The following is a 12,263-nucleotide window of genomic DNA, read 5'->3' on the forward strand; positions in this document are numbered from 1 at the left end:
TCATCTGTTTGCCATGAAGTGATGGGACCAGATGCCATGATCTTTGTTTTCTGAATGTTGAGCTTTAAGCCAACTTTTTCACTCTCCTCTTTCACTTTCATCAAGAGACTTTTTAGTTCCTCTTCACTTTCTGCCATAAGGGTGGTATCATCTGCATATCTGAGGTTATTGATATTTCTCCTGGCAATCTTGATTCCAGCTTGTGCTTCTTCCAGCCCAGCGTTTCTCATGATGTACTCTAACCACCTCTAGTGAATGTCAAATGAAGTGAAAAGGCAAGTCACTTGAAGTCAGAGACTCCAGGTTCTGGAATTTTCCAGCTCTGTGCCCTTAGGCAAAAGGCTCACCTTCTCCTAGACTATTCTCATGTACCAAATGAGGGGACTGAGTAAACCACCCCCCAATCAATCCCCCCTCCCCCGCCTTCACCTCTAACTACACAACTACACAGACAATAGAGGCATGGTCATCTACCCCTCTACTGACAACAGCTTTCCTCTTTGAGCAGACAAACATCTTTTGCTGATCTTTACTGGAAGAACCTTCAGAAGGCACATAACCTCATCCAGAGTTTCAAGATAGAGGCCAGCCCTTGCTAGTGCCAAGATTATGGCTCCTAGTGGCCAGAGGCTGAATTATAGGGTCAGCATAACTTTAGCCCTGGGGGTTAGATGGGCCATTGTCTCATGGGGATTCACATGCAAAGAAAAGAATACCATCACCCTGGGAAACAGGATTCCCCTCGACTGCCTGAGCAGATTTTGGTTTGGGATTTGGTACTTGGTAAGACGCGACGTCCTCCTTGCTGGGTTGTGTGAATAGCTCGCCACCTGCTGGTCATTTCGTGAACTGCGGCGAGGACTGCAATTCCATACCTTATACGTCTGTTTTGCAGTCGCTAAGTCGTGTCCGACTTTTTGCGACCCTATGGACTGCAGCACGCCAGGCTTCCCTGTCCCTCACCATCTCCCAGAGTTTTCTCAAACTCATGTCCATTGAATCGGTGATGCCATCCAACCATCTCATCCTCTGTCGCCCCTTCTCCTCCTGCTCTCAATTTTTCCCAGCATCAGCGTCTTTTCCAATGAGTTGGCTCTTCTCATTAGGTGGCCAGAGTATTGGAGCTTCAGCTTCAGCTTTAGCATCAGCCCTTCCAATGAGTAGTCAGGCTTGATTTCCTGTAAGATTGACTGGTTTGATCTCCTTACTGTCCAAGGGACTCTCAAGAGTCTTCTGCAGCACCACATTTCAAAAGCATCAATTCTTCCGCGTTGGGCTTCTCTTGTGGCTCAGCTGGTAAAGAATCTGCCCGCAATGCTGGAGACCAGGGTCCGATCCCTGGGTTGGGAAGATCCCTTGGAGAAGGGAACGGCTACCCACTCTAGTATTCTGTCCTGGAGAATTCCATGGAATGTATAGTCCATAGGGTCGCAAAGAGTTGGACACGACTGAGCGACTTTCACTCGTACTCGCTGAGCCTTCTTTATGGTCCAGCTCTTATATCTGTACATGACTAATGGAAAGACCATAACCTTGACCATACCTTTGTTGGCAAAGTGATGTCTTTGCTTTTTAACACACTGTCTAGGTTTCTCATAGCTTTCCTGCCAAGAAGCAATCATCTACTAATTTCATTACAAGTAGATTCTACTAATTTTACCCCATACAGTTCAGTTCACAGAGCATTGTGCTGTCTGTATCACATCCACACAATACTTACATTAGAAATATATGAGATGCCTATTAATGTTCAGATTATAAAGCTTCATCCCAGACCTACCAAGTCATAATCTGGCCAGCTGGCCTTTTAACAAGCTATACAGTAATCATTTGGTACTCTGCAGATGGAGAATTAGTACTCTAGAGGTGTTCCAGATGATAAGACATAGTCTTCATTATTCAGAGCTATGAAGAATTAATATTCTGATAAAGAAGTTACACTAGTTCCATAAATATACTTTCTGGGGATGAAGGGGTGTCCCAATGACTTCTGAAGGGAGTGGAGATGATTGGTAAGTTATTACAGAGATGGTCTTTGATGCTGGCCCTGAAGCACTGATGGAAATTTGCAGTGGCAAGAAAAGGTCTATGGGAGCAATCTACCCAACACAGAGCATCTTGCTTCCTTGACTTTTGAGACTTCAGCAAGCTTAACCGCCACTCCCCTTTGTTACATCCTGGGTGTGGTCTGCACTCAGAACAGCTCCACCTTGGAAATCTTAACTTCCCATCCATTCCTTCTCATCCTTGTGTTTTATTATCAAGTATATTCCCAACAAGGAAAGAAATTCTGCTTTTTTTTCATTTGAAGGGACTTGTCCAAGCATATCGGAGAAGGCAATGGCACCCCACTCCAGTACTCTTGCCTGGAAAACCCCATGGATGGAGAAGCCTGGTAGGCTGCAGTCCACGGGGTCGCTAAGTCGGACACGACTGAGCAACTTCACTTTCACTTTTCACTTTCACGCATTGGAGAAGGAAATGGCAACCCACTCCAGTGTTATTGCCTGGAGAATCCCAGGGACGGGGTAGCCTGGCAGGCTGCCGTCTATGGGGTTGCACAGAGTCGGACACGACTGAAGCAACTTAGCAGCAGCCCAAGCATATGATATTTCCCCCCAATTTTATAATTAATTGACAAGTTAAAATTGTATATATTTAAGTTGTACAACTTGAGGTTTTGATTTTCATATCACAACAATCAAGTAATTAACATACTCATCAGTTCACATAATTACCATTTTATTTTTCCTCTCTCTCTCTCTCTCTCTTATGTGTGTGTATGTGTGTGTGTGTGTTGAGCAGACTTAAGATCCACCTGCTTAGTAAATTTCATTTATGCAATACAGTACTGTTAACTTTGTTGTGCATTAGCTCTCCAGAAAGGAAATTGTTTTAATCAGGGGCTGAAGAAAACTGAACACTTAGGCCACATTTTCAAGACTTCTGACTTTGAATCTAAGAGTCAGTGACCTAGGACAGAAACAGTAGGAGTGTTCCTGGAAAACCTTCTTAATTCTAGACAACCGGCAATAGCTATCCATGCAAGTGACAGCAAATGACTTGAGTGCATCTACTAAATACGGATTAAATGGATCTTCATCTTAACTTCTGCTTAGGTTGATCTCAAAAATGTCTGGGTCACTGCATTTAAATATTTATTCAGTACACTATCATATGTAAAATAGAGAGCCAGTGGGAATTTGCCATATGACTCAGGGAACTCAAGCCGGGGCTCTGTGACAGCCTAGAGGGGTGGAATAGGGTGGGAGGGAGGTTCAAGAGGGAGGGGCCATATGTATACCTATGGCTGATTCATGTTGATGCATGACAGAAACCAACACAATATCATAAAACAATTATCCTTTAATTAGAAATAAGTAAATTAAAAAGCAAAATAGAAGTAAAACCGTAAAAGAGCATGCATGGAGGCATCTCTGAGAATGGCACTATTTTCATTGACTCAGCAGCCCAGAAGTCATCTTTGACCTGTTTCTCACCCTCACCCACCATATCTAAATTGACTCTTTCAACCTTCCAAGTCTTTCTCAAATGCATCTCATTTTCTTTATCTCGTTTTAGTTCAAGATGTCCATTTCTTGCCTGAACAACTGTAATTACCTCTGAACTGCCCTTGCTATGCTTCCCTGCCCTCCATTCCACCAGTCGGAGTGATTTGTTATAATGCAAATATCATAAAAAGTGTTAGTTGCTCAGTCGTGTCTGACTCTTTGCAACACCATGGACGGTAACCCACCAGGCTCTTCCGTCCATGAGATTTCCCAGGCAAGAATACTAGAGTGGGTTGCCAGGCCCTTCTCCAGGGGATCTTCCTGACCCAGGAATTGAAGCCAGGTCTCCTCCATGGCAGGCAGATTCTTTACTGGCTGAGCCACCAGGGAAGCTGGCAATCTCATAGAAAAGCACTGTTTTATTATATACTTCATTGGCTTGGAAATTCTTCCAGGAAAAATATTTTTAAAAAAAACAAAACAACTCTTTACTTGGTCTATAAGAATCTGCATAGTCTAGCTCTCTCTAGCTCTCTGGCTACATCTTCAACCTTATTCCCCATTGTTTCTACCATATTTGACTTTTGCGTATGCTTCTCCTTCTGCCTGGAAGGTTCCAGACAGTTCCAGATTCTTCCCTTCTATTTCATCTAGGTATTCTTAAATCAAGAAAACCTCAAGGGGAAAGCTTCATATGGTATCATGTGTGTCTCTTTCATGTTCTCTGTTACAGCTGTAAATTTGAATTTATCCCTGTAATTTTACTAATCCTAAAAAGAACATAAACTCAGGGAAGCATTTATACCTGGAACTAGAATAGTGCCTGTTTTCCAGCAAAACTTTAATACATATTTTTAGGTTGTATGGATGAATCTCACTGACTTCTAGTCCCCCTAAGTATCGTCTCAATCTTAAGAGTTCAGCTAGCTCCCCTCCTCCCACCAGTGAGACAGATGCAAAAAGAATTAGAAAAAAATCAAGGTCTAAGATCATGCATGTAACTGGGCTGCATGCCTCTCAAATTAATTACTCTATGAATAATGATCACAACCACTAAGACCGTAGCTTTCAAATGGCCAAGCCTACCGAAACTCTACAGGGACCAGGGATCTCTGAGTGGACAGAGGTGTTTATACCACCCTTGCCTTCCACAGAAGGCTCTTCTCTCACTCAAGAAACAATGGGAAAGGATAATGGGTATTTTTCTCAAGACTAACATCACCACCCCAGGTCTTTTGCTTATATCTCAGATTCCTCATCCATACAACATGAATATCCAAAATCTATCCCCCTGGATTCTAGAATGAATTAAATAAGATGGCCTCTGCAAAATGCCTGGTACTGAATAAATATTTAAATACAGAATAAGTATATGTTCCTTTCTGTTTCCAGAGAGGAGGAGACAGAAAGAGTAAAGCTGAGGGATAGCCTTTTATGTCTAATTAGAAATTCAATATGGCTTTGGGAAATTTTTCTAGGCAAGCTCCTTTATTCCTTGCAAATTTCCTTCCTTATATACATTTAAATGGAAAAGATAACAACCACAGCAACAAAACCTGTTCTCCCAATCCCATAACTAGAGAAAATTCCTCTTTCTCATTCTTTTTTGTTGTTTTTGCATGCTTCCTGACATATTTACACAATGTGGAATACAAGACTTTATGTTTTACTTTTATCAGTCATGAGTTGAATTGTGTGTATTTGGAGTATGATAAATGTTTATGATTTTAAAAAATAATTTTTATGACTATATCTATTATGTGAATAAAATATAATGTAATTAATTCCCCTATTGATGAAGTTTTCAGTTCTCCCCAAACTTTTTTGGATCTGAACAGTTTTGTACATATTTTTCTACATTCTTGATTAAACTAATATGAATGAGCACTTAGTATAATGAACCAAACACCATGCTTAGTCCTGGAATTTAGAAAGACTAAGATTTGGTCTCTAGACTGAGAGTTCTTAATCTTGAAGGAGGAGACAGAATAGTGAAAATAAGGCAAGAGAATTTATGTTTAGTTATTGATGTAAAGTCAAGATGCTACCTGAGTCAGGGAGGGGTGATCACTCCCACCTGGGGGCAGTGCTTTTTGGAAGAGGTGGTATTCGCCTTGACCAACTGAGTGCCAGCACTTACTTGTAAGCCCCACTACTGTGGCAGCTTCCCCTGGCTTTGACTTTGGATTCTTCTTAGACAGAATCTTACTCTGATCTGCTTGGATTTGGTGCCATAGCACTAGTGACCAGTGGCTGAGCCCACTCTGCCCCAAAGTGTCTTCAGCCCTGGGACTGACCTTGGTGTCCTGCCTCTGAGGCATCTGGCTTCAAACCAGTCCTTCTTGTGCTTTTGCTGCTGTAGCTGTTGTTGATGGGATGGTGGTAAATGTTTAACAACCTGCTGACTTCACTCCTGATGTGTGGTGTTTGCTGATTTCCATGGAGTAAATATTCCTGCTTTGGCAGATTTCAAGCTACCAATGTGAGTATGAAGTTGAGAACAGAGATGCAGTAGCATATTCTTATGTAGTGTTTTTACCACACAGATAAAATTGATGTAAATACCTTAGGAGCACGGATAATAAGATTTAGTAAAATAATTATGAAATAATGTCTTGAGGATTTATTACCTTTGTTTTAAATATAACTTATTTAATTTTAAGTTCATATAATTTATAATCAGGGATGTGTTTAGCAACAATCTCACAGAACTGAAGAATGAGATCTCTCATGTCTATATAAGCAGGCTTTAGTACACCATGGCTATAAATAGAAGAACTGGCTCTGCCCACCTCTCAAAACCCAGCTCACCCCTCTCTCCCCTTTACTATCCACTTCAGTCATGACAGGCCTCTGTCTGTTCCTCAAAAAAGTTCCATTACTCATCGTTTTAGAGATTTTCTAAAATGTTCCCTCAAGTGGGATCCTTCTGCTCTCTCATGTTTGCCTTTGGAGTTGAGCCTTCTCATAATTCAATTCTCAGTTCAAATATTACCTGGTTGAATAGGTCATCCTTTTGCATCCAACTCAAATTGGCCTCTTCAGAACAGTTTATTCCCTTTATAATATCTCTTTTTAAAACTTTATTTCTTCTTGGCCATCATTAATACTGAGTGTATCTTGTTTTTTTTCCCTTCTTGTTTAGTTATTATATTCCCCTTTAAAAAATGTGAAATCAGTGAGAGCATGGACTGTCCTGCTCACCAATGTCTTGAACTGTACCTGATGGTCCAAGAGTGTATTCAGTCACCGGGTCAGAAAGGTTCCCTGGAGGAGGAATGGAATATACTCAACAATTTGTTTAATGAGTGAGTGTATGACTGACAACGTATGAATGATACTCAGTGACTTCAACCTGATGTTGCCAAAAGGGCTAATGGCTCCAGAGTCTTAAGATTTCTATCTATGTCTATCTATCTATCTATACATATATATATTAAAAACCTTTGATCAAGTGCACTTGGTTTACCAGCTGATTTTATTATAACCCAGGGAAATGTCTGAGTTCTGCTAATAATTCCTAGAATACTTTGCCTTAAATCTTACTTTGATGGAAACCACTATGTATGTTGATTATTAGTTTGTGTGAGCATTGATTGATTGATAGTGATCTTCAGATTTCTGGGTGATCTGTGTGGGAAATGTTAGACTGAAAAGAAGCAGGCCATAGGAATGAGGTTCTAAAGAAGCTCACGGCCAGTTGACTTTGCAAGGTGTGAAACGTGGGGGTCTCCAAAATTTTTTCCAATGAGGCACTGCACTGTTTTTTAAATTCTGATGAGGAAAGAGTAGTTCTTGCATAGATAAATCCATCTTAAATATTATTCTCACATCTCGCATATTGTTAGAAGTAGACTTGGCTGTGAGTGGCAGAAATTTCAAAATAACATGGGTTTAAACAAAATAGAAGTTAATTTTCCTCTTATGTCAGTGTCTAAGGCAGTGGCCCAAGGCTGCTGGAGCAACGGTCCACGGTGTCGACCATCAGGCTCCTCCTGTCCTGTTCCTTCACTTTTTCGCTCTGAAAAGCGTGGCTCCCATTCCTATGCTCACCTCACAATCCAATATGTCTGCTCCATCTCCAGTCAGCATTTCTGCATTCCAACCTGCAATAAGGAGAAAATAAAAGAAGAAGGACAGGCTTCTTTTAAGAACAATTCCTAAATGTTGCACAGACTACTCTTTGTATGTGCTATGTTGTTTCAGTCTGACTCTTTGGGATGGTATGGACAGTAGCCCACAAGTCTCCTCTGTCCATGGGATTCTCCAGGCAAGAACACTGGAGTGGGTTGCCACCCCCTCCTCCAGGGAATCTTTCTGACCCAGTGATTGAACTTGTGTCTTTTATGTCTCCTTCATTGGCAGGAGGGATTTTTACCACTAGCTCCATCTGGGAAGCCCCTCTCTTTGCATTTCTTTGATCAAATATTAGACCTGTGGTCACATCTAGCTGCAAGGAAACCTGGGAGATGCTTTTATTTTGGGAAGCCTTGGGGCTGGATAGCTAACATTCTGAGCTTCTATTTCCTGAGAGAGAGAGAAAGAAAATGGGGCAACTCGCCACAGATGCCACATCTTTGTTTCTTCTCCATCAAGTGGGTTAAGCAGTTCCCAAATATCAGTGTAACTACTAGGCTGACGTGTCAAATTTCCATGAAATTGGCCGGTAAGGAAACAACAAACCCAAATGAATCTAGGCAGTAAATTTCTCAGAGCACAGCAGGCAACGTGTTTTATGTTCATGTTGGCTCCCGTTGTCCCTCAAGTTCATGGGCATCAGTGCAGAGTGAATCTGGGCAGATGCTGAACACACGTTGGATCTGTGTCACAGCAGAGGAACAAGGAGCTCAGGAAACTCCGATCTTATTTAAGGACTGATGGCAACTTTCCCATCCTCCTCTCCAAAGTGAGACATTATCTTTGCCTTGGAACATATGAAAATCTTCTCTGGGTAGAGGAGAAAGCTTTATTATCATGGGGTGTCTTCTGGGATGGAGAGGTTCTCTATCTACCATGCTGAACAACATTCTGCCCTTTGATACACAGAATCTTATCTCCCAGCTCCAAGGCTGTTTGCTCTGCCAATATCCTTGAAAAGGGGAGTCCAAGACACGTAGAAATGCTGTGACAATTACCTCTCCACATGCTCCTTTTCTAAATCCTGCACAAATGCATACCTAATTACACACGTAAAGGAATATCCGAATTTGTTTGAGACCTATAGTTCCTGTTATTACTCTAATGGTATGTTAAATGTGATTGTTTCGTGGTTGGTATTTTGGAGCCTGACACTCTATGCAGGACATTCTAAGAGACGCTGAAGCCCATTTTGCAACCCTCAGCTCAACACTCACTTTAAGGATTTATAAGGGGAGTCTAGGAGGCTAACACAAATGGCTGGAATAGAAAATTTATTAGAGAGAGATTTGTTAGTGTGCTGAGACATCTTTCCTTTCCACTGACTAGTGTGCTGTCACGTTTCTCCTTTCTTTTTTCCCAGTCTCCCAATTTATCCCTCCCTACCCTCCCACCCTGGTATCCATAACGTTGTTTTCTGCCTCTGTAACTCTATGTTTTGTAGATAAGTTCATCTGTACCCATTTTTAGGATTCTACATAGAAGCAATATCATAAGATATTTATCTTACTCTTTCTTCCCAGACTTCTTTCTCCTTCACCTTACAGCAAGTTAGGGAGGTTAAAAAGAACCTGACAGAGACCATGGCCTTTGTCCTCTGGAATTTAGGGGATGGATGAACTATGCCTGACTCTTGTATAAAGGTAAGAAACTCTCTAGCTTATTTGAATATTAAACATGAATGTATGGTCACAGTGAGAGCAAGCTAGACTCCTCCGTTGGAAGGACAGAGGTATGTCTTTCTTGAACGAGGCTACATGGTGAGATGACTCCAAAGAGACAATTCACTGTGGGATGAACCTCTTTAAGTCAGAGGCCATCACTCAGACCACAGAACCATATTTAAAATCCCCCAATAGGAAATCTCCAAGCTAAATACAAGACTCTCTGTTAGAGAAATAATCAGAATTGAGACATCTTTTGTGTGTGTGTGTGCCAGAGAACACCAGTACTAGATTATACCTATAGATGCTTCCATGAAGAGCAGGTATCTTCCACAGTGCAGTGTAACGGGTTGGGGGCAAAGTTTGGGGATAAAGCCCCAGGTCTCTGTCCTGTCCAATGATTTAAACTGTAAAGGGCAGGGGTATAACTCAAGGTATAAATAATTCACAGAAAAGTAAATAGACACCTTGCTCAAAGTAAAAGATATTCTAATTAAAACCATAATGAGTTTTTTCCCCCTCAAGATTTTCAAGGATTTTAAAATTTGTAAGTGCAGAAGAGGTCTCGTGGCTGGTATAAGGCCACATGTGTGGGTTCTCCTCTCACAGTGATGAATTCATAAATGTTCTTGGCTCAAGTGGTTCATATTAGTGCGAAGAGATGGTAATAGGGAAGTTAGTTCTAGGTTTTGTACCATAGCATCTTCATCAGCTTATGCAATGGATGGCTGAGGTCAATGATTTCTGCTTGATATAGGAAAGGCTCTGAGATCCAGACCTGTCTTAGTCTCATGGTCATCAGTTGGTGTGAAGGCAAGTACTGAGCTTCCAGAAGGTCTGATAGATCTCTCATTCACTCAGATATTCTAGTCTGCCTGTGTGTACTCACCCAAGAAGGCTATAGCCCTGCTCATCCCCAGATAAGATTGATGACCATTTTGCTGTGAATCCTGACTTGGCAGATTTTTAGGTTTCTTCAAGTGATGTCTGGTTTTTCTGTGTATCTGAACCTACTTGTTAAGACTTTCAATACTGAGGTAAGCAAACTCATATTGGGCTGGAAAAATTATAGGAAATAGATAAAATAAATAGGTAATAAATAAATAGATAAAATAAATAGAAAATAGATCAAAAATAAATAGATAAAATAGATCAGATAAAAATATTTATCTGATAGTGTATGAACTGTCGGAACCCATAAAGACTGGAAAACTCTTCATAATGATTTGCCTGAGATAGTCCCAATTTATACCTGCTATGTCAGTGTAATTATCACTAGCACCACTTTCACTATCAAAAAATTCTGATTTAGATGATAAATTATATGGTCACCCTCTGGAGGATAATTTGCCAGTATCTACTGAAATGATATAGGTCCATACCTTTTGACCTAGAAATTCTACTCACAGTCTATTTTCCATACAGACATAAACTAACATACATGTAAAATGATGCACATAAAAGTTATTTATCACAGCATTATTTGTAATAGCAAAAGATTGGAAACAACAAAACTGTTAATTAACAGAATGCTAATTGAATTATGATAATTTATACAAAGAAGTACAATGGAGCTATTAAAAAGAGTGATGAGGAATCCCCTGGCAGTCCAGTGGTAAGGACTTCAAGCCTCCATCGCATGGTGCACGGCTTCAATCTCTGGTCAGGGAACTAAGATCTTTCAGGCTGCACAGCTCTGCCAAAAAAAAAAAAAAGAATGAAGAAGGTATATAGTAAGCAGGATGATCCCAAGATATGTTATTAAGATAAAAGTTTAAAATGCCAAGGTACCATGTATGCTGTGCTACTATTTGAATGGAAGAGAAAGAATACATGTACACACACAAATGCAAACATATATTTGCTTTAAAGTCTCTGGAAGAAAATGATAATGTTGGTTGTCTCTGGGAAAGAGAATCAGGCAGCTGAAGGATGTGTGAGTGTGAGAGAATTTTCATTATTTATGCTTTTACTTTTGGATTTTTGATCTACATGAGTGTGTAACTCTGCAAACAAGTAAATGAAATTAAACATTATATCAAAATGGAAAAAATAAATAACAACTTAGAGATAACCAGTGTCTTAGTTTGGTCTGCTATAACAAATATACCACAGACTGGGTGGCTAAAATAGCAATCACTTTTCTCTCTTACAGTTTTGAAGGCTGGGACAGGATCAAGGTGCTAGCAGATCTACTATTTGGTGAGAACCCCTTTCCTGGTTTTCAGATGGCCATCTTCTCATAGTATTATACACAGTGAAGAGCAGAGAGAGAAGAAACAGGAGTGCCCTCCTCTCATAAGGGCACTAATCCCTCTCATGAGGGCTCCACCTTCACATCCTAATCACCTCCCAAATTCCTCAGTTCTAAATACCATCACACTGAGGATGAGGCATCGCAATATGAACTTTAGCGGGGACACAAACATTTCAGGCCATAACAACCAGCAAAGAAAAACAAATAGAAGGGGTAACTTTTTTATCATAAGAGCAAAACTTGATCTGTTCTTCCATAGAAAGATTAAAAAGGAGAAAATGAAATTAAAAGAAAGTGTAGCAAATGGAAAATATGAAATAAAATAAAAGAAATATGCCCTAATATACAAGTTGTTATAATAAATTTAAATGGGTTAAGCTTACTAATAAGAAGAAATTTTCAGATTAGATTAAAACACAAGATATGTATGTATATTATAATCTCTGTATAAATATTTGAATGTGTTGTTTGTGTTCTATATCAGTTTTTTGATCTGATCTATTAACTTCTGAAGTGAGCATGTTAAGATATCTATATCTATCTATATCTAAGAAATAAAGATTACCTATTTTTTATATTATATCTGAAAATGTTGAATATCTGAAAACAAAAATTGGCCACATGTACTTGGTCACCAAAAAAGCTTCAATAAACCCCAAAGAATCATAGTGACAAAGACTGGGCTCTTTAGCC

The 12,263-nt window shown here is 40.1% G+C and overlaps 1 long non-coding RNA gene across 1 annotated transcript in view; it reads left to right on the top strand.

Annotated features, from left to right (window-relative positions):
* LOC104998316 overlaps positions 1-11,516 on the top strand; it is a 13,205-nt gene extending 1,689 nt beyond the window's left edge. The window contains exons 2-3 of the long non-coding RNA XR_826442.1: positions 9,173-9,292; positions 11,469-11,516. This is a non-coding gene — a long non-coding RNA (uncharacterized LOC104998316). The remainder of the gene's footprint in view (positions 1-9,172; positions 9,293-11,468) is intronic.
* Positions 11,517-12,263: the final 747 nt, after the last annotated feature.

Source organism: Bison bison, unplaced genomic scaffold (assembly GCF_000754665.1).
Source record: "Bison bison bison isolate TAMUID 2011002044 unplaced genomic scaffold, Bison_UMD1.0 scf7180017864327, whole genome shotgun sequence".
Classification (NCBI taxonomy): domain Eukaryota; kingdom Metazoa; phylum Chordata; class Mammalia; order Artiodactyla; family Bovidae; genus Bison; species Bison bison.